Source organism: Perca fluviatilis, chromosome 12, assembly GCF_010015445.1.
Source record: "Perca fluviatilis chromosome 12, GENO_Pfluv_1.0, whole genome shotgun sequence".
In the NCBI taxonomy this organism is placed as follows: Eukaryota; Metazoa; Chordata; class Actinopteri; order Perciformes; family Percidae; genus Perca; species Perca fluviatilis.
This window is the reverse complement of record NC_053123.1, coordinates 6,819,808-6,843,013: the sequence shown is the minus strand read 5'-3', so window position 1 is coordinate 6,843,013 and position 23,206 is coordinate 6,819,808. Positions and strand designations below refer to the sequence as shown.

The 23,206-nt window shown below is 40.7% G+C and overlaps 1 protein-coding gene across 7 annotated transcripts in view; it reads left to right on the top strand.

The window, feature by feature from the left end:
• The window catches only part of pcbp3 (poly(rC) binding protein 3), an 88,767-nt gene that overhangs the window by 28,199 nt on the left and 37,362 nt on the right, over positions 1 to 23,206 (top strand). For 5 of the 7 annotated variants that reach the window (XM_039817579.1, XM_039817578.1, XM_039817576.1 and 2 more), the window contains exons 2-5: positions 9,694 to 9,750; positions 9,952 to 10,017; positions 10,692 to 10,797; positions 12,046 to 12,152. The gene's annotated coding sequence lies outside the window, so the exon portion shown is untranslated. Of the gene's footprint in view, positions 1 to 8,166; positions 8,264 to 9,693; positions 9,751 to 9,951; positions 10,018 to 10,691; positions 10,798 to 12,045; positions 12,153 to 23,206 lie in introns of those variants that run through there. The other 2 variants (XM_039817572.1, XM_039817573.1) reach the window with 2 other exon arrangements.

The window sequence follows — 23,206 nt, the reverse complement described above, 5'->3', positions numbered from 1 at the left end:
GAAAAATGTATTTCTGCCACTGACCAACATATTTCGGCTTGTTTTTCCAGCCCCTCTGGAGACAGAGGTGGTGGTCCAGCACGGGGGGCGGAGGACACGCGCTCTCCCTCACAGCTCACGGTTGCCAGGCTAGGTACACCTATGTGTAGGTGTAAGAGATTGCAATATAAACCTGTATATTACTATTAGGACTATAGCACACATACAGTGAGGAAAATAAGTATTTGAACACCCTGCTATTTTGCAAGTTCTCCCACTTAGAAATCATGGAGGGGTCTGAAATTGTCATCGTAGGTGCATGTCCACTGTGAGAGACATAATCTAAAAAAAAATAATCCAGAAATCACAATGTATGATTTTTTAACTATTTATTTGTATGATAAAGCTGCAAATAAGTATTTGAACACCTGAGAAAATCAATGTTAATATTTGGTACAGTAGCCTTTGTTTGCAATTACAGAGGTCAAACGTTTCCTGTAGTTTTTCACCAGGTTTGCACACACGGCAGGAGGGATTTTGGCCCACTCCTCCACACAGATCTTCTCTAGATCAGTCAGGTTTCTGGGCTGTCGCTGAGGAACACGGAGTTTGAGCTCCCTGCAAAGATTCTCTATTGGGTTAAGGTCTGGAGACTGGCTAGGCCATGCCAGAACCTTGATATGCTTCTTACAGAGTCACTCCTTGGTTATCCTGGCTGTGTGCTTCGGGTCATTGTCATGCTGGAAGACCCAGCCTCGACCCATCTTCAATGCTCTAACTGAGGGAAGGAGGTTGTTCCCCAAAATCTCGCAATACATGGCCCCGGTCATCCTCTCCTTAATACAGTGCAGTCGCCCTGTCCCATGTGCAGAAAAACACCCCCAAAGCATGATGCTACCACCCCCATGCTTCACAGTAGGGATGGTGTTCTTGGGATGGTACTCATCATTCTTCTTCCTCCAAACACGGTTAGTGGAATTATGACCAAAAAGTTCTATTTTGGTCTCATCTGACCACATGACTTTCTCCCATGACTCCTCTGGATCATCCAAATGGTCATTGGCAAACTTTAAGGGGTGATAGAATGCAAAACCGATTTTACCCTGTCATAGTTGAATAACGACAGTTCGGTGGGTAAATAGGACATACATATAAGCTCAAAATCCCATTGACACCCCTTTACTATGAAAATCTCATATTTTGAAACTGCCGCTGAAAACGGGCAAATCTCAACAAAGCTAGTTGCTTGCGTAAGCATCTCAAAATCCGGAACCTTTGTCACAGCCGTGGGTGTATTAAGAGAACGGTCACGCCCCAACATTTACATAGGCTACACAACTGACCTGAGATCAGTTAGTCTTCTGAATCTAGGTCGTGCAGATCTCAGAAAATGTATACATTGTTCATATGCTATTTTACCATTAAATTCACTTCTGAGACTTTTTTATGCGAGAAATCAGTAGAGGTCAAATATGGGCCGTTTTACGAAAATTGATGTCTAATTGCAAATTTTGTCCGACTGTGTGTCGGACTTCAGAGGCCGGTGCTGCCTGTGTTGCTGCCTCGCCGCCGGGCCTGTCTTCCTTCACAGACCCCGGCCTGCTGTGAGCTCGATTGAGCTCCGTCACGACTGGCAGCCCACAGCACTCCATACCCGAGTAAAGTTACCGTTTTGGGCTAATGAACTACGAAACGCCGCTGCTCTGACAGAGCTCCAGGGCCTGCCATTCCCCTCTTCCTGCTAGCTAAATGCCCGGTCTATGTGAGTGAAAGCGCGGTCAGCCAGCTTGTTACGCCATCATTCTCTTACCACAGGTTCCAGTTACTCTTTTAATGTGTGTAATTATAATGTGTTGAGTTATTTAAACAAACGATTGGGGAAATAAACGCCGCTTGTCCGTGAGTCTCATTGATAGAGCCTGCGGCTGGATGGAGCTCTATCAATGAGAGCTAGCTAGCCTCCTCTTAGAATTCCTCTGGAATTCACAAAAATTCATTAACTTGAAATCGGACACCGTTGTTAGCTTAATAAAACATTTAGTTAGATGTTGTATAAGTGGCGTGACGGAATTCAAACTGTAAATATACTCGAACTCTGACCAAAAATGAAGCTAACTAGCCGCAATCTGTACACATAGGATTGAAGGGACAGTCGCAGCTAACGAAACCCTTACAGCTCACAAATATTCATTAACTTGAAATCGGACACAGTTGTTAGCTTTATAAAACATTTAGGTATATGTTGTATAGCTAAGTGGCGTGACATGTGTGTAACATGTGGTAAGAGATTGCTGGTGTACCAAGCTCGCTGACCGCGCTCTCACACACGGGCCATTTAGCTAGCAGGAAGAGAGGAGATGCAGGCCCTGGAGCTCTGTCAGGGCAGCGGTGTTTGGTAGCTAGTCCATTAGCCCAAACGGTGACTTTGCGCGGGTATGAGGTGCTGTGGGCTGCCGGAGCTCAATCGAGCTCACAGCAGGCCGGGGTCTGTGGAGGAAGGCAGGCCGGGCGGCGAGGCAGCAACACAGGCAGCTGAACTCCGACACACAGTTTTACCAAATTTGCAATTAGCCATCCATTTTCATAAAACGGCCCATATTTCAGCTTTATATAGTTGATAGTTGCATAAAAAAAGTCTCAGAAGTGAATTTGGTAAGGAAACATTGCAGTGTCTGGAATATGAGATTCTGTCGTGTTTCTAATGTGTGTGTATTGGGGATTCGCTCAACCAATCAGCACGCGACCTCTAATGCGTGTGTATGGCAAGTCGCTCAACCAATCAGCGCGCGTCTCTACGTGTGTGTACGGGGCTAAGGCTCAACCAATCAGCGCGCAGCTCATCTAAATATTCATGACCATACCATATTTGGAAGAAAAGCTCTTGTTACAAATGGGGCCAAAACACAGGGATGCATAAGGGCCAATAAAATATCAACCAGGCCATTTTCAGCCCAACTAATGTTACATACCCCATTAGGAGACCTAATGAAATACCCTATATAATCATTCTATCACCCCTTTAAGACGGGCCTTGACATGTGCTGGTTTAAGCAAGGGAACCTTCCGTGCCATGCATGATTTCAAACCATGACGTCTTAGTGTATTACCAACAGTAACCTTGGAAACTGTGGTCCCAGCTCTTTTCAGGTCATTGACCAGCTCCTCCCCTGTAGTCCTGGGCTGATTTCTCACCTTTCTTAGGATCATTGAGACCCCACGAGGTGAGATCTTGCATGGAGCCCCAGTCCGAGGGAGATTGACGGTCATGTTTAGCTTCTTCCATTTTCTAATGATTGCTCCAACAGTGGACCTTTTTTCACCAAGCTGCTTGGCAATTTCCCCGTAGCCCTTTCCAGCTTTGTGGAAGTGTACAATTTTGTCTCTAGTGTCTTTGGACAGCTCTTTGGTCTTGGCCATGTTAGTAGTTGGATTCTTACTGATTGTATGGAGTGGACAGGTGTCTTTATGCAGCTAACGACCTCAAACAGGTGCATCTAATTTAGGATAATAAATGGAGTGGAGGTGGACATTTTAAAGGCAGACTAACAGGTCTTTGAGCGTCAGAATTCTAGCTGATAGACAGGTGTTCAAATACTTATTTGCAGCTGTATCATACAAATAAATAATTAAAAACAAATCATACATTGTGATTTCTGGAATTTTTTTTTTGATTATGTCTCTCACAGTGGACATGCACCTACAATGACAATTTCAGACCCCTCCATGATTTCCAAGTGGGAGAACTTGCAAAATAGCAGGGTGTTCAAATACTTATTTTCCTCACTGTATGTCAAGGATGTATAAATTAAATAAACTTCAGCTGGAGTCCAATTTAATGCGGCAACACTTTCCATTCCGCATTCTTTGTACAGCCTTTAATAACAGTTTTCAGGCTGCCAAATAGTACACACGTTAGTGCAAATGAACCTGAGATATCAGGGTTTCAATCTACACCTCTGAAAAGTGACGCTTCTTAGCCAGATTTTGTCTCGCCATGTCGTAAATTGTAGGGACGAGGCCTCGCAACCGAGAATATATTGGGGCGTGATATTTAAATTACGATTGTTTCCAGCTGTGATTGGTGTGATACGAATGTTTCATGAACCACACGTGAAGCCTGTCGTAAGAGGATTTCTGCGCTGGTTTCTACGTTAGGTTGATAAATGAGGACCACTGTCTTCACCTGCCACATCACACATATGATCTCAATCCACCTGGTTATTGTACGCGTTTCACTTGCTGAGGACCAGACTAAGGCCAAAAGCCCCTGAAGGATTTTGCCAAGAAGAAGAAGTGAAGATGGAAGTACAGGCGTGGCAGAGCATTACCAGAGAAGATACCCAAATGTTTGCAGATGTCTTTAGGTCAGAGAACTCTGTCAGTCAATAACTGCAAAGGATTATGGTTCCAAAAATCAAACGTTGGTCCACCACATTGATCCAGGCTTAAGTATCTCAACAACTATTGGATGGATTACCACCCAATTTGGAATAGACATTCATGCCCCCCTCAGGATAGATTGTAATCACTTTGATGATCCACAGACTTTTTATCTAGTGCTACTGTACCATCAGGTCAAACTTGTAATTTGTCAGATATGTTGGTTTACGACCAACTACCTGCAGAACCATCAGCTTCAGCTGTACTTTGCTGTGTTTTTGTGCTAATTAGCAAATAGTAGCATGCTAAATTAAGATGTTGGACATGGAAAACATTATAGCTTACCTGCTTACCATCAGCATGTTAGCATTGTCATTTTGACCATGTGAGTATGCAGACATTAGCATTTGGCTCAAAGCACCGCTGTGCCTAAATACAGCCTCAGCGAGCGGCTAGTGTGGTGTGTATATATATATATATATATATATATATATATATATATATATATATATATATATATATATATATATTCAAAATTAAATGATTTATTAAAAATTGAATAACAACTTAGAACAATAACTTATTTCACCAGTAAATTCCTGTTAATGACAAAAACAACCACTGGATGGGAACAAGGTATTTTACAATTACTTTGAATGCACCACGAGGCTGGCGAGGCTGAGTCTGTGTTTTTCAGACAACGGCAGCTACAGTCTGGTGTTGGAATCCTCTCCAGTGAAATACGAAACACTTTTACACCGTTTAGCTATCAGCATTTTAACCGTGTTTACTCCAGCTGCTAGCAAACGTTAGGCTAACGTTACCTGCTGCCGAGTGTAGTGTTAACTAACGTCTGTTTTCGGAGCATCAGAGAGAAGCACAGGCATTGAAGTGGCACCTAAATAAGGCACCGAAATCCGCGTTGCTATTCGGTCCGATAAATAACGGTCGTTAAGGCAACGGTGCCGTATTAGCACCTGGTCTCAGACCCCCCCACCCCCCTCCACTCCAAAATAAAAACTCTTTGGATCTAGAATAATCTAAATGAGGGATGGAACTCTCAAACACAACACTGGACCGGTATTGACCCCAATACTCACATTATGAAGAGAATCTGGTTTCGGCAATGACACAACAAATCCACTTGCAACTTGTCACTGTGAGCCCACAACTCAGTTTTTAGTGCTACATCTGGCCTCACATTACCTAAAAACCATTTCAACGAGTGCCATGCAGTAGGGCTGGGTACCAAATTCAATACTTTATAGGCACCGACCCGATGTACCTCCTTAGTATCGCGTGTCAGAAAATGCCTTGTCATTGCATACCAAATTTCAATACCTAAGGAGCAAATCTCATCAATAACAGTGAGCCAATAAGCATGCAGCATGCTTCTACCAAGATCTAATAATGTTGGTGATTGGTTGTCTGACGTTACAAAACTATGTTACGCACAGAGATGGGGCTCACGTAGTAGGAGCTGGAAAAACATTTTTTTTAAAAAATAACCAGTATCGAAGTCATGGAATTGGTACCGGTATTGAACATTTTTGAACGATACCCAGCCCAACCATGCAGTGAGTTACAGATTTTAAATTTGGGAAAAAAAGGGAGCTCTGGTATGGGATGGGTATTGGTACTTGGTATTAGAAACGGTATTGGTCCATCCCTAATCTAAACCAGTGGTTCTCAACCTTTTCGAGTCGCAACCACCAGAATAATGAGGTTGGTGTTGAGAACAGTGCAGAACAGCACCCTTTCTGTGTTCCATGACCTCCTGATTTACAAATGAAGCTCTGAATAGAAGACATGAAATTTACCAAACATCACACAGTAATGTAAAAACAGTTACCCTGTCTAAAATATGTCTATTTTTATTTTCTCCCCAACTATCTGGCGATCCCTAGGTTGAGAACCATTGATCTAAACCACTTTATTTAGAGCTGAAACGGGAAGTGGTAGCCCCATATATGTTTATAACAATCCCTCCATTGCCCAGTGAAACAATGTGCCCACACATCTATAGTTGGAGGTCAAAGGTGAACAGTCGAAAACTGTAATTTACAACAGAAAATGTGGGTAATAATTTCACTATTTGCCTTCTCATCCAAATAGGACAACCAGAGTACATTATCTAACAATAATAATACCTCAGCATACAGCTGTAGCTCTGTGTAGAGTGAGTTTGAGGGGTTTCCTTTTTGTTGGGAGAAACATTAATATAAGGGAATAGGAACATATGGTCATCAACATTCAATTTTAAAAATCCTTGTCTCCAAACAACTTGGAGGGGAGAGGGGTCCTTTCTATAAATCTGTAGCAGATACAATTTTGTAGTGTCCTATCTGCGGTCACATCTGAACTGTTTCCATAACGACAAAACTTGAAGTAATGGATATAAAAATGATATTTTATAATAAATGCATATCAAATATTGAGTGAATTAAAGCTGCTACCAGTTGTAGCTGTGTATTTTAAATCTTGCATGAATGTCAAATTTGACCATGTGTCTCGAGGCTGCAATGTTCACATTACTGCAGAGGACAGAGGTTTCTTTTGAACATTTAGAGGAGAAATTATGAAATCCAAAATGAGTTCATCTGCTTGCCTTCAATGAAAATGGAGCTAATTTAAATTATTGAAGCCACATTTGATTGCACAGTCCAAAGCTGCATTGGAATGGACACATCATATTTTGGACATTTTGCATCGCAATACTGATTGAATACTGAAAAAAAGAAAAAAGATTTTTTGTGAAATAATGTAGAATGAAAATGATCATTTCAAAACAAATGGATTCCAATCAAATTAAATTGTCCGTTCCTAACAATAATGTCTCAAAATTAAAATCTTATTGGTAGAATGCTGCTCGACTGTTATTTCTGGTCTACTTTGTGCTTGGCCCTTGCCTTTGTTCTAACTGACTTTCCAACAAAAGTCCAAAAACGTTTTGAATAAACCTCAAGTAATGTTTAGAATGAATGAATGAATGAATGAATGAATGAATGAATGTGGGCTCCCAATTTAAAAAAAACATTTGACTGACAGAGCGTCTGCTGGAAAATAGTGATAAATAAGGCGATGTTATGCACAGGGTGTTGCTGTGGTGCCTTCTAGTGAACGCTGCTCACCCAGCACATACGCCCAACAAGTTTCACCTGCTTCCTTCCCATAACTCATCCACATTCGTGTCTTAGTCTGGCTAAATCCTCACACACACGAATGTCCCAAAATGGATCCTTTGATAACGATCTTGGGTGGCTTTTCAAATAAATACTGGAGCTAATATTCAAATTATGATGAGTCACAGTCTTTGCTGAATGTGTCTGATGTTCATTTTTAATAGTTTTACTTCTCTTTTTGGTTTCTGTAATTAACGCATATGAAAACGAAAAAAGAAAAAAACACCTGTCTGATTCCCTGACCTGTAGTTGCAGCTGAACAGGCCTCGCTGAGATCCCTCCTCACGCATAGATGTGAACGCTCCATGGTGGCACTGGTGCCTGGTAGGGGAGTCCCACCGCTGGTCCATTAGCATTTTATGAATCCCCTGGCCAAGCTGAAACAAGACACAGTTATAACATATTTAACACGTACATAGGCACAGAGGTATGCATTCTTATACACTTGGTATAAGCTGTAAAGGTAATTTTCTGTGTGCACACAAGGCATTATCTTCCACATCCATATTCCAATACACAGCGCTCTGCTGCCTCCCCCCGAACAAATCTTGAATGCTACTTTAATCTTTTTTGTGTGAGTGAGTGTGTGTCTGTGTGTGTCCGTGTTCACGGGCGTGCAAGTGAGTGCGAGAGAGAGGGAGACACAAAGAGAGAGAGATGTGTTCACTATCAGTGAAGGGCAAGTCCTTCAGCAGACGGGGTCAGCGCTCTAATCTGAGAAGGTAATGATATTGTGAGGATATTTAATGAGGAGGATAAAAGCAAAAGTGAAAAGAGGGGGGATGAGTATTAGCCTTTTTAGATATCATTAAACATTAATACTGTCAGGGGGCTGGAGCACACTGGGGTCCTTTTCATTGACTTTCATGCTGCGTGCTAATAGAGTTTCACCTCTGGGGACTTCCACACCCCCCACCCCCCACCCAGCCCTCGGTGCAGCGCTAAAGCTAAGTGGAGATGAGATCGCCACCACGCTTCTGAGAATAATCTTAGCGCGTACGTGTGTGTGTGTGTGTGTGTGTGTGTGTGTGTGTGTGTGTGTGTGTGTGTGTGTGTGTGTGTGTGTGTGTGTGTGTGTGTGTGTGTTAATTGTAGATTATTTGAGGTCTTTTGCTCATGATGTATGATATACGCATATTATAACTATTCTAAAACTATTAAAGGCCCTGAGGAGACTAGCATATATTAACCTAGTACTTAATTCTGAGAAGCACTTCAAATACCTTTCTACATTAGATCTTTTTTGTGTGCATTTCCAGACGAATGCTTCAAGTATATAGCAAATTACTTCAGAAACGTAAGCAGTGTCCTTATCATACTAGTTCTATTATTTATTAATACATAAAATTAAAATAAGTTAGTCCGTGATTGTGTGTGGACTGGTCAGTGTCTATACGACAGACTCCTGAGTCATTATTTAGAAGCCGGTTTGTGTTCCCTGAAAAATGCAGTTCAGTAGGGCTGCAGCGATTAGTTTAAAGGTTCTTTATTTGTCATGTGCACAACAATTAACAGAAGTAATTGTTTGCAATGAAAATCTTAGGCCTCAGCCCACTTCAATTTCATGATCAATTAATCTGCTGATTCTTTTTATCGATGTATCATTCCATCTTTAAAAATGCCAGAGTAAATGTACAAATGGCTTTACGTTTCCTAAAGCCCAGGATGATGGCATTACCTTGCTAGTTTTCCTTAACCAACACGTCAAAACTTAAAGACTTTCCTAATTCTAATCATCTTCACAAGTAAGAAGTTCATGGTCGCAGAAGCATTTATCATCTTACTTTTCTTATATCTTTTCTCATTAACCTGTGTTCAGAAAAAAACGCCTGCAGCCAGTCATTCTTTGAAAATTAAACTTCCTTCAAACTGAATGGTGTTTTTCATGTGAAGCACCAACAGAGGGCAGTGGTCCCTTTTAAAAGAAAAGTGGCTCGGCAGCGCACACTAGGTCAAACCCTGTGTCTGTGTGTGTGTGTGTGTGTGTGTGTGTGTGTGTGTGTGTGTGTGTGTGTGTGTGTGTGTGTGTGTGTGTGTGTGTGTTGTACAGCTGGGTGTGGCTGGGAATGACTGAGACTCAGTGGGGCATGGGCAGACCATTCCTCTTTAAGTCACACCGACACCAAAACTAATAAATGAATCTCATTCACAGGAATTCCTCTCCTCTCCTCCCCCTGACCGCTGTCTGTCAACAACTCAACTGCACAATGTAAGAAACATTAGCACAACGTCTACTGATCACTCAGACTAATATGATCCATATTAAAAATTGAACCCTTCATGTATTCACTTCACACAGTATAATTACTTAATTAATTAGTAATAACTCATTCTAACGGCAGAGGAGTGCATGGTGTGCTTTCACATATTCAGTCTTGCTTTTCATGCAGTATTTTTCACTCTCCAACAGATCAGCTGAATCCACTTCCACAATTTATTTGATCTTAATACGCTTCTGCTGGGCAGGCGCAGCAAGGTAGGTGGTGGTTGGGTTGAATTTGATTCAGAAGATTCCACGGTTTTTGAAAGATATACAGCCTGTATCACAATCCACACGGATCACTTTTATGCTCTCCACACTCCACGCCTTTAAGTATATATGTCAATGCAATTGTCGGCTCCCTGACTTATCAAGCACATTAATCTATAATATAGCCTATAGGTTAAAAGGGGCACACAACGTTAATGTCATTTCCATGGCAGAGGAAAGAAGTCAATCCCTATTTGTGAAAATGAGCTACTCTCTTAAAGACAGAAACCAGAGAAGTAAGCCTCTAACGGTTGATGTCATCAAGTATAAAGTCTGGAGCTCCGTGTCCTATTTAGACAATAAATAGGCACAACCATAGGGATTAAATACATTTTGAAAATGAGCGTATAGTTCCCTTTTTAGGAAGCCTTAGCCAAAGATTCCCACAGGCTAATTAAAATTCACTTAATCACTAAACTATTCAATTCTACTAAATTCATAAGCTACTTGAGTGTTTGATTGCATGAAATTAATACAACTTAGAGAAAACAGAAGAATCTGAATGGCTCTTGCACCACGGCACAATATTTTATCGGAGTCAGCTAATACCAAAAACCCTGTCATGTTACTACTGTACAATTGACCATGTTTTTTATGTCTTAACCCTGTGATCTGTTAAGGTGCATCGGCCAGACGTCCCGTCTCCCCATTCTGTTGGAAGGCTGCCCGCCACAGGTCACATGACCTGGAAGAAAAGACCTGGGAGACTTTTGGGATCCCTTTTCGGTCAGACACACCTTATTAATGTCATCGCTTGCACACACTATGAGCAAAATGATTGATGGGTTGCTCTGTTCTGATTGAAAGGCAGTGGTTGGAGAGTCTAGTTTGCTTCAAAATGTATTGATCCTGACAAACCCATGTGTTGATAATGTACAGTATACTTCAATAGGGATTTCATCAATAGGAAACTGCTTATCAAAAGTCAAGTTATTTCATTTTTTTCAGTAATAAAGGTTAAATTGGTTCCTGAGTTTCCTGTAAATATAATTGCCACAAATGCCTGGTCTAACAACTGCTCCCATTAAGTTCAGCTGAGCAGCTTGTCACTAAAATGAGAACAGCCGATCCACCTTAAAAGGTCAGCCCACCTTACATTAGTGAGCCTGGACCGCTTAAGCTTGTTGCTAACGTCGGGGCTAACCCCCTGCACTTTAATCAACAAATGGAACTTGGCTTGGGTCTTGAGGAATTATTGCATCTATTCAGAGGCAAACAGCCTAAACTGTACACACACTACACTGCTACGTTCACAGCTATACCCTTACTATATTCACCGCCACCTAACACACACAACCTTACTGCTGAATATTCACTGCCACCTAACACACACACACACAGCTATAACCTTACTGCTGAATATTTACTGCCAAAATGAACCGAACACACACACACACACACAGCTGAATATTCACTGCCACCTAACACACACACAGCTGAATATTTACTGCCACCGAACACACACAGCTATAACCTTACTGCTGAATATTCACCGGTATAACCTTAATGCTGAATTTTTACCACTGTCACACACACACACACACACACACACACACACACACACACACACACACACACACACACACACACACACACACACACACACACACACACACACACACACACACACACACACACACACACACCTCTTTTTCTCTCGCTCTCTCTGGCTTACATTACACACAGCTCAGTTATTCCTCAAAAGGAGTTGCCTACTTGTTCTGTAACCTAACACATTTTAAACACTGCGTTGCATAGCAGTATAGTTTTTCAAGGAGCTTATCGATAACTGAGTACTAACCATTCCAGAACTAGAACCAAGTTACCCATCCCTATACTTCAATTCAGTTTAAAGCAATTGTCAATCAACATTTGAAGTAAAAAAGGTTTCTGGGTGCACACAACCTGATAAAGACATTTCTTATCCTCTGTTGCAAAAAAACCCTTTTCATGTCTTCTATCTTTGGGCTTTAGCATGGGCTGGTTATCAACCTGAAGGGAAGTCCAAAGGCTGATGAACTGATCTGTGTGCAACCATATTGCTCTGGTGCCCTGGGAACACAACGGCCACCGCAAATCTGGTAAGTAACAACACTCATCTGATCTGTCAATGGTGTTTTGATATTCCATTACAGAGAGGTTTAATAAAGCAGGTGTCCCTGCTTTAAAGTTTTAGACTGGATGATTGCTGACGGGGGCCGTGCCACTGGCACTGAAATGCGTCAGATGATTTTGAACGAGCCTCGCCTTCGTTGGAAGGCAAGGCTAACTATCATTAATACAGAGTGGAAAATATGTTTAGTTGCCTAGAAAACGACGAATGTTTAATGTTTATGAAAACAATGCATCAAATATTCGCTCATCCTTTTTTCACAATTCTCTCTCTTTTCTGCCCGTCTCAGTCAGCCTCAATATCTGTCTCAACTTTCTGTACTGTTAGATAAGTAGTAACGAGACATAGTCTTCTGTCACTCAGAACATCGTCCCTTTTCTGTTCCACTGTTCTCTGCAACACAATGTCATTTTACACATGGTTTAGACAAAATCTCCCAGTAGCTTTGGGGTTTTAGGGACCTTTTATTTGTAAAAAGTCAAACATCTTTGACTGTATTATTGCATAATAAGCTATGTTTCCATCCACACGTTTTTATCCCAATTAAGGGATAATGAATGAAAAATGCCTTATGTAAACAGTAAAATCCGATTGAATTTCATGAATATCGACTCAAAGAATATACGTTCGGTCTCATCGGATTCTCTCTTGATCGATATACGGCTTATGCGATAAACGCTGATGGAAACGTTATTTGCCGAATAAATAATGAATTGCGATTAAGTTTTAGGTCATTTTTATGGTTGCAACCCGCAATAAAACTAAGAAGTTTTAGTTCATTTCCGCCCAGTATTTCCGCTCTGCACACATGACAGTTGTCAAAGACAAAGACAGATGTAAGTGGACAAACGAGGAGACAAGATACTTTTTGAATTTAATTTACCAGAAAAATATAACGGCTATTTTAGATAGCAAAAATTAAAGAAATGCCATCATTTATCAGGAGCTCGCGAAGGAAATGGCCAACAAAGGTTACGACAAGCCGTGGGACGTCCTGCGGAGTAAATGGAAGGGGCTCAAACAGCCATACATGTCTCAAAAAAGAGAGTTGTCTCGCAGCGGTGCCGGAGGGAAAATAAAAGGAAAGTTCCACCTTTTTGATGAGCTGGATCAGATCCTCGGCCAAAAGGCCCATCTGAGCTTCCTTGGCTTCTAATATTAACAACAACAACAACAACACCACCACCACCAACAAGCCTACTTTTGTCTAGCAAAACTTTGCTTGAAGTGCGATTCAGTGCAAAAATGAATGGAAACACCTTAAAATGTCTCAAATCAATTCGATATACCAATTTAATCGCAAAACAGCATGTGACGTCATTACGCACAGGTTTGTATTCGCTTTAAAACTGTTGGATGGAAACACACTTTCACCAGCTTTATTCGCATGAGTTTTTTTACCGAACTTCTGATAATTCAATTGACAAGTGGATGGAAACTTAGCTACAGTCTTCTCACTTAGAGTCAACAAAGCCCTAAAAAATAAAAAAATCAGTAAAAAAGTAACTCAGCCAATTTTTTTTTTAAACGCCGTATAAGGAGCCAAAAAAACGTCGGCAAAAGTGACAAAAACTTCAGATAAATGAATCAAAATCTGCAAGGGGACAGATTTGGCCCGCGGGCCTTGAGTTTGACACTTGTGGTCTAAACATTTGGTAACGTGAACGCTTTTCTCAAACTTGGGTGCAGCAGACCAATAAAAACAAAAGCCAACCAACCTGACACAGTAGTAGACTATGGTGTGAAGGATGTTTTGTGAGTTATGATTCATTGTTTGTGTAGCAATTAGCTCTGTAGCTTATGAGCTGTAGTTAAAGGTAGCTTGTAGAGGATTTTGACTACTAGTAGGCATTGCGATACACATTCCTGCCAAAGGTTTCACGCTCCTCCACTGAACTTGGTGGCAAGTAAAGCTGCAGTTGGTAACTTTTATGTGTTTTTGTCATATTTGCTGAAACTGTCCCTATCCTGACAGTAGAAAATGAGACCGATAATCTGAAGAAAAAAAAAACTAAATACTAATCGTGTTCCTCTGCCTCCCCCTAGTGCTCCTTATGGCATTTGAAAGACTGAGGAGTCTTTAACACAGTGTCAATGCCTGCTTGTGAACTCCGATCAAACTTTTAAACTAGGCAGCGTTGATCAAATGTGACTATAGATTCTTGTTACTTGCCTATTTCTCGCCTCAAATGTTTTCGTAAACATATTTTAGTGTACTGAAAAATGAGAACGTTTGTTTCAGCCGGTGGGCGGTGCTTGGATTTGGCTCGACTGTTCCGAAGGGTCGATGGATGCCAGTGGTGCCATCAGTCACATAGATTACATGCATGGACCTTCAGATTCATTCCTTAAAATCATTTTAGGACATGTCACTGTGACGTCTTGGTCTGCTCTTTTTGTTGAGTAAAAGTACACTTTACCACTTGAAACTGTGGCGCGTGGGGAAGAACTCCTTAAGGCAGACGTTACCCTTTGTCAATTTGGGGACCTTACCAGGGGTCAGCACCACTGTCAGGTTTGAAAATAGCACATCAACATCAAGTCCTCCAGAGCCGTGAAGTAAAACAAAAAGAAACAAGTTCTTAGAGACACATGGGTACAATTGGTAAAGGAATACTTCACCCTCAAAATTATGATTTGTATATCAATTACTCACCAAGTGATGCCTTAAATTCTTGACGAAACCTGTGTTTATTTTGCATGCCTCCACGGTGAATATAGAATTTAAAAAACGGAGTCTTGATGCATTACAGTAATAGTCTCTTTTGTTGGAGAAATCATTTAGTTTACCAAACTGAATGAATCCACCTTTGTAATTCTATTAAAAAAAAAGGTATAAATGCAGATTGGTGGACTTAGTCTACCAAAAAACAAAGTGCACACTCACACACCCAACAAAACATCAAAACCCAGGGTTCAGTGCTAACTTGATGGGCAGTATGAACGGTGATGTTTCACTTCAACACATGATGGATAAATAGTGTACCACTGGTAATGTGAAATAAATAGCAGCATTTATGTCCACAGTGCTTAACCCTGTTAGTGGCTTAATAGTTGTTCCAGTTTATGTCATGTATTCAACAGTGACTGATGACAAAGACCTGGTTGATGTGACAGGTTCACATATTAGCCAAATTTCTTTCCAAAGTTCATGAGAAAGCCTGAATCCACCACTTAAACAGCCAGGTATACTATGAGCTGTCAAGGACACACCCATCTTATTTTGGCAAAAGTATGCCTTCTCGGCCGTAATGACGTATTCAGCCTTGATATGTAGACTTTCAAAGAGGCAGCAACTGAACTGAAACCAAGTTGGTTTTGGGTTTATGTCTCTGAGGGACTTATCCATGGGACTCAAATCTTAAGTCAATTGAATCTCTAGGAATCAACAACAACAGAGACCTGCTCAGTTACATGTACAGCTGTACAGAGCTGAATTCTTATTAGTCAACAGCGCTTACTGCACTTCCTGCATCTGATCCATATTTCATAGTATTTCCAAAGTTTCACCTGTAAACTATACTGTTGTGTTTGAAGGAAAGTATTCATTCAGACGACATGCTACACATGAAGCATTTCTCACACCTTTCTAACACTGATCAAAGACGAAAGGTTAAGGAGAAACTAGTTGGAATTCTGCCTGCAAGGGAATGAAGGTCTAATAAGCAAGATTTGCAGTACAAACACTCCTACAGAAGAGTTGCCCACTGTAACCAGTCAGGTTGGTCACTGAGTATTACAGTTATCATTATTATTATTATTATTACCTCCGCCAAGGAGGCTATATTTTCTATTTGGTTTGTTTATCAACAAGGTAATGGACTGGTAATGCAAAAAGGTAAACTACTGGCCTGATTTCCATGAAATTATGTGGAAGGTAGAGGCGTTGAAATTAATCAAATAATCGATGCATCGAATCGTGGACATGGACGATGCTGCATCGATAATCGGCAGGCTCATAATCAATTATTTCTGTTAAATTAATGTAGGCCTAACAACATTTCTGTTGAAACATATTCCGTTATGTTTTGCACATTCAGGAATTACCATGTGCTCAGTGTTGTAGTTTTATGTATCCAATTTATTTAGTATTAGAGCACTGCAGAATGTTTGGTTTTTTAAGCTTGAAAAGCTATGAATGAAATATCCTACATGGCTTTAATAGAAACATGTATTTGACGCATTGTGATCCATCGAGATATCGAATCAAATTGAATCGCTGACATGATAATCATAATCGAATCCGGAGATCAGTAAAGATTCACACCTCTAGTGGAAGGGTGTAGCATGGGCCAGGGACGAAGCCAGTACATTTTGGAGCAGATCCGAACCATGGGGCGTACACACCAAATTATCTTTGACTTTTGTTAACATTGCAAGATAGCGCATTGCCTTGGCATAGGTCTGCACTCTCTGTGTGCCCTTCTAGTTGCACGTTGCAATGCTCCCCGTTATTTCCCACACCACAGTGGGGCCCATTTGTGTAGCGGTGACTCATATTGCCTAGCTTTAACTCTGTCTTTTGAAAGTTCACGTAAGCTCTATGTCCATCACCATTGCTTCATGTGAGAGCAAAAACATCAAGACAGTGAGGGAGTGGGGAGTTTCCTTTTAAGTTATTCTGCTTGGATATGTTGGTCTGTCTGTCGGTTTGTATTCAAACCCTTTGAGCATGCGTGGACGTGCCTGTGCATACACATGTGTTTTAACTTTTAAAGACTTGAAGCAAAGCTTTAAATCAATCCTCAGAAAAAAAAAATCTAAGCTGGCTCCCTCTGCAGAGCACTGTTTTGGAATGATTGGAACTAAGTCAGCAGATACTGGCTTCCTTTTATAACCCTATAGGGGAAGAACACTGTGCCTCTGCGGCCTCTGGCCATGCTATGGTAGCATGCACCATACAGAAAGATTAGCACAAACACATTGCACAAACGGTTCAGACAACTTTCCTTTGAAAACCTCCAGCGTGTAAACTCAAGTTTGAATGCCCAAATAAAACTAGACACAGTAGGCTATTCATTAGGTTGAATTACCATGTTAATCAACTTTAAAATGCATCACATAATCTGGTGTGAGTAGGTTCATAAGTAAGTTTTAACCTAAAACTCCATACAGTACATTACATTTGGATTGTTTTGATTAAAAAGAAGTTATTTTGCAGATTCAATAGGCTACAGAAAGCAGTTTGGTTATAGGGTTTCTCAGTAAAATATTGTTTTACCCTAAATGCTCAGGCATCAGTAATCACCATTGGCTTCATAAACATGTTGCTTTTTTTGTTATTTCAATATTCAAACAAAAGAAAGAGGCTTATCTCAGAAAATGTCCCTATATACTAGTACAGTGGGATCTCAGTCAGGGCTGACGGCTTGTTGACTTGATTCTGTACAAGATTAAATATCAGATTAATAATAGGATTAGTATGAACCAATGCCACTAAATGCAGTACATCAGACTAAAATATGGAGGCATGTGCTGAGTTGTATAAAAACGACAGCACTCAGCCACATTCATTCTAAAATGCTTCACTGGGCATATTCTCAGCATTTCCATGCTTCACTTTGATACAGTTGCTCACATGGTAACCTTAACTGCCCAGTACATCTGCTGTGGTCAGTGGACAGTTGTACTACACCCACTGGGGAAAAAATGCCATAGACAAGGGCACAGAGAAGGTTTTTGTGGGATTTGTTGATGGAGCGGAGGTTATGCATTCACTGCCTTTCCCCTTTCTCCTAACTTACATAAGATTATAAAAATTAATTCATTATAAATCAGGTACCCACAGTGTATATAAGAAGGGTGTACAATTATATGACCAATGGGACCTATTACAAAGTGTGTAATACACACACACACTTCACAGAGACATGAATAATCTACACAACACAGTAGCAGTTACAGTTCTTAAAACAACTTTTCACACACTTAAAATATCATACTGCAGCTTTACCTCATTATTTAGCTATAAATTAGGCCCTCTCCAGCACTATCCCTAAAAAGGCTGAGGAGGAGCACTAAAGAAATGAAGTCAAATATTAATGAGCTGGTTGAAATTTGCTTCCACAACATGATCCCAGAGACTTATTGTTTAACTATCAAATGTCATGGGGGTCTTACTGGCTACTTCTTTACAATAACTGTAAAGAGTTTGGCTTCTCATTAAGTAGCGTACTGTTGCTGTTAGATCATCGGTCCATGCACCATGAAGTAGTTTATGTTCTAAATAGGGCTGGCACCGACCAAATGGCCTCCATTGTTTCGAAAAATGCCTCGTCATTCAATACCAAATTTCAATACCTAAGGAGTAAATCTCATCAGTGTCAGTGAGCCAATAAGCATGTACCAAGATCTAATAATGCTGCGGATTGGCTTTCTAACGTTGCACGTCGTAGAGGCATACAGGAAAAACTCTAAGCTACGCACGGAGACGGAGCTCATGTGTGTGTGTTGTGGTTCGAGAGGCTTGACTACAGTGTGTGACACGTAGCTGGAAAGGAGCTGGAAAAAAAATAATAAATATTGTACCATAATGTGTAATGTTGTAATTTCTTGTTGGTAAAATTGATATTATTGGTTTTATTTTATTGGAATTAGTATCGAATTCACGGTATCTGTATCAATATAATTGAAGGATACCCAGCCCTAGTTATAAATAGGATTTGTTTCTGCTTTTAGGAATGAACAGTGTCATTAAAGATGTCAGTAAACTATTGCTAAACTAGTATTATGCAAACACTTGTTAGTTACACTGTAATATTTTATATGTGGAGCTATGTCAAAGGCGTCGCTCAAAGTGATACAAAATACTTGTCATCTGACTCTACAGTTCCCCTCAGCTCTACAGAGTGTTTCTAGCTCAGTGTTTTCAGACCACAACAACAGTTTTGAGTCACTCACAGCTCTCATCAGTAGCAGGCAGCGGTTTTCCTCTGTTCACAAACCTGCCCAACACTAAACGGCAAACAGGCAAAGTTAGCGACTAGCTTGTGTACTTAATTGGAACATTTAGCAGCTAGAGAGTGAGATATTTCCTTCAGGAATTGGTGGAGATCAAAACAAAGCTAAAAAGGAGAGTGAATATTGTACTTCGTTCATCAGGTGGACACAAACACGACTCCGAATTAAGGCTACTTGTTGCTCTGTAACTGCGGGATGTGTATATAAGAAACTGTTTAAACTAATAACTTAGCAAACTTTTTAAATGAGCATCTATTTTAAATCTCATCTTGATTTTATTTGTTTATATCGATGGTACATAAAGGCCATCTCGATCAGACTAGGGCTGCTCCCTCTTAGTCGACTAATCGGTCGTTTTGGTCTTAGTCAACTTAGATTTCTTTAGTCGATTAGTCATGTTTGATGCTTTTTTTCATGCTGAATGACTTATTTCCAAGAAACGTACGAGCACATCTCTGGTAAACACAAGAATTAAAGTGGTGCTTTTGCATGACTCTTTGCGGAGAAACTCAGATTTACAGATCTGTCGATTAAAATCAACTAATCGATACAATTGAATGAGTGTTAGTCGACTAAGAATTTCTTTAATCGAGCACAGCCCTAGATCAGACTAAGTTGACAAGTGAAACATGTCCAATGCCCATAGCCCACACTGGATGTGTCATGAAGCCAGAAGTAGTATTCCTGGTACAGTAGTAGGATTGGGCATCGAGAACCGGTTCCGACTTGGAATCGTTTAAGTAAGGGTTAATGCCCGACAAGGTGGACTGCGCGTCGGACGGTTCACGCCTCGCTGTCGTCCATTAATACCTGACAATGGACACCTCGAAGGACATTAACCCGCTTAAAAAATGGGCCCCTCCCAAAAAAAAATTTAAAAAAAATATTTAAATTTTTTTTTTTTTTTTTTATTATTTTTATTTTTATCCAAACAATAACTCAGTTTCCCCTGGTTACGCCTGACGGTTTGACTAATACTTGGAACAATCATTCCCATCCATCAGGTTCTTATGCAATGCAAACGTTGTTCTCTCCACCAGTAATTAGGAAGAACCTTAGATACGACTTGCCTCCCTTAGCAACCGGAGATATTTATATAGTCCGCTCAGCTGATAGAACCCTTCGGTTTAGCTACGAGCCAGAAAGCTAAGGCTATGCTAGCAAGATCCAAAGTCAATAACATTGTGTACAGTTGGCAATCAGTAAAAATAATTTGACAGTATGTTGAACAACAAGACACGCTAGCTATCCAGCCATGTCATTGTCCCCAAAACAATATAACGACTTTTACGAAGAATTTGATCCGCGATGTGTAGCTAACGTTACTGTCGGCTGGAGCGGCGCAGGCTGGAGCGGCGCAGCCTGAAGCAGCGAGCTGAACAGTGAACGGGATGTGAGAAAACGTTATTCTCTGCGAAACAAAGTCAGTCCAGAGGGGCAGTAGAACTTACTTCTTGCAGCCTGTGTGTTTTAGCGCCATCCTGTGGTGTTCAGAGGAGGAGTTGGAAATAATAAATCCAAATATCCTTTTTGATTTAATGTAGCGCATTCATTTAGAACAGTAAACAGTCAGTTTCACCGGAACTCCTTTAGTAGGTGTCCTACATCACTTTTTAATGGACACCCTGCAGCCAATCAGAATCGAGTATTCACCCAGACCATGGTATAAAACATAATAGTTTATTTCATTGGAATCGTTTGGAAAATGTGGTTTCGAATCTGATCAATTGGTTCCAAAGTAAACACGCACGAGTTTTGGTTTCCGTAGCGTCCATCGTACTTCCAGGCGCTTGCTGCGTTGCAGCCACGGAGCACAGTAAGCAGCGCTCTAGTGTGGCTTTATTTTACGTTGAAAAAGGCCGGTAAAACTGTAAATCACCACTGAATCTAAAAAATGTTTCCTCTTATCTGTGACATAAGCATGTGACCTGTTTCAACTCCACCTCTCAAAGAATCAGAACCGAGAATCGATAAGAACCGTAATCGAAAGGATCAAAACAATGGTATAGTAGTGTCAATTCTGGGAGTGAATGTGTTAAAATGCTGCTTATCTTGAAAGCTGACCGATGTCTTTGCGGATTGACACGCATCCAGACGCCACCGGTGTGGGCTTACATGGAAAATGGATGTGGATGTTTTGATAGACAACAGGCGCTGGTGTGTGTTGCCCTTAACTCTCAAAATAGAGACGTCAGGACAGTGATCCATGCCTATAGTGAAGACAGAAATAGTCAGTCCAGATTTGGTTGGGTATGGTCGCATCTCAGCTGGATAACAGTTTAAGTAATTTAACTGTACACAATCGCATGGGTACAAACTTGAATAGTGGCATTGACTTAAGAGGATTTTGTCCTGAAAAATTATATTTTTAGTCTTGAGCAAAATAGGACGGTTGTCAATTTGACTTTCTTTATTTTTAGACATGCTGCTTTTTTCTTTTTGGACTGTCCTAAACTGTGACTGTCAGAGCTCAGCTGTCAAACAGAGAGACACAATGACAGGATGTGTTGGTCCACATCATGTACGTAACCGGACATGACGGACTAATAGACTAACCACAGTCTGGACTGCTGCTGACAGGTTGGGGTCAGTCAGATAAAACAGCCACACACTCTACAGCATGGCCCACTTTCATTTAACAAAAAGCCCAGAAATACTGCATCCAGAGAAACCTACACTTATTTGATCCTTCCTTCCTTCCTTTAGTCTCCTTTCATATAAAGCAACAGAGAGCATTTGGACTGGCAAACATGATGTGACATTATTCTGGATTTTGAAGTTAAAAAGTCTCAAACATGTACGTACTGCTGCCATTTGGAGCTGCTAACAGGGCTTTAAAACAGATATTGAAAAGGGCAGAGGCTGTCACTGGGAGCTTTCTCTCGCCAAAAGCAGCATTTCTTTTCAATGAATCATTAGAAAGAAAGAAAAATGAAAGCAGCATTTACGTAGCAACCAAATAAATATATCTGGTAATGTACCAGTCCACGGTCTGCATATTCACTATTGTTAGGGCACATTTGAGAATAATAATCTAATAGCCTTAGCAATTTGCAATACATAAAGCTGAAGAGTAGGTTGTTATAATTCAGAATGCCCTTTTTGTCTACAATTACAGATATTGATGATGGTGATGTGTATATTGTGTTTGTGTGTGAGGATGGGGACAGGTGTGTAAAAAGTGTACTAAAATATAATGATAATCTGATTGCAGGTCAGATGGAATTTAAATGTTTCAGAGAGATTTAATATCCCAGTCTGTCAGTGCTTTTGGCTTTTTCAAACGCACACTTTCTGCTTTAGCAATGAGGCTCATTTGCATAAAAATTGTTCAATTTTGCATCAAATCTATGCCTATTACCTCATTTAATTACATAATTGCAAACATCACAGGAGCACCGAGACACATTTTGCTTGGCAGCGCAGTTAGGGGTGCACTTCTTTGGTTGGTGCTTTGGCAATTAGTTTCTTTTTGTCTTATTTGTGCAGGTTTAGCGGCCACAAAAGCTGCATAATCCTATTGTGAAGTAACCTGTGTTTTGAAGATTGTGATGTTTATTGCAACTTCAGGAAGATCTGCTGCCTTTGTTCCACACACAGCTGTGCTCTCTCAGCGTCAGAGGCACAGCTGCCTCCAGTGGTGCTGATACCCGTGAGGTTTAACCAATCAGATAGTGCTATGGACGGGACATTAAATGACAGAGTGGTGACTAGACAGAGAGGCTGCATACACATATTTTCACCAGACAAATGTATGACCGGAGACCAGAACCCTGTCACTGAAGCAGCTAAATAGAATTCAGCCATCATTCATTTTACGGAGTGTCTATTTGCACCCCCGGTATGAATAGCCTCGGCCACACAGCTGAGCTATTCACACCCTGTGACGTAACAACAAAAACACATTGCTCGCGTGCACCGAAAACATGGCGGATGTTCATCTTCCATGACCGCAGAAACTGGCAAAGTTTTGTCTCTAAAGTTTATAACAATTGAATTTCTAGCGGAAAATGGATACTATAGTTGTGCTTTCTGTCTTCAGTGAAAGCATACAACCGTTAG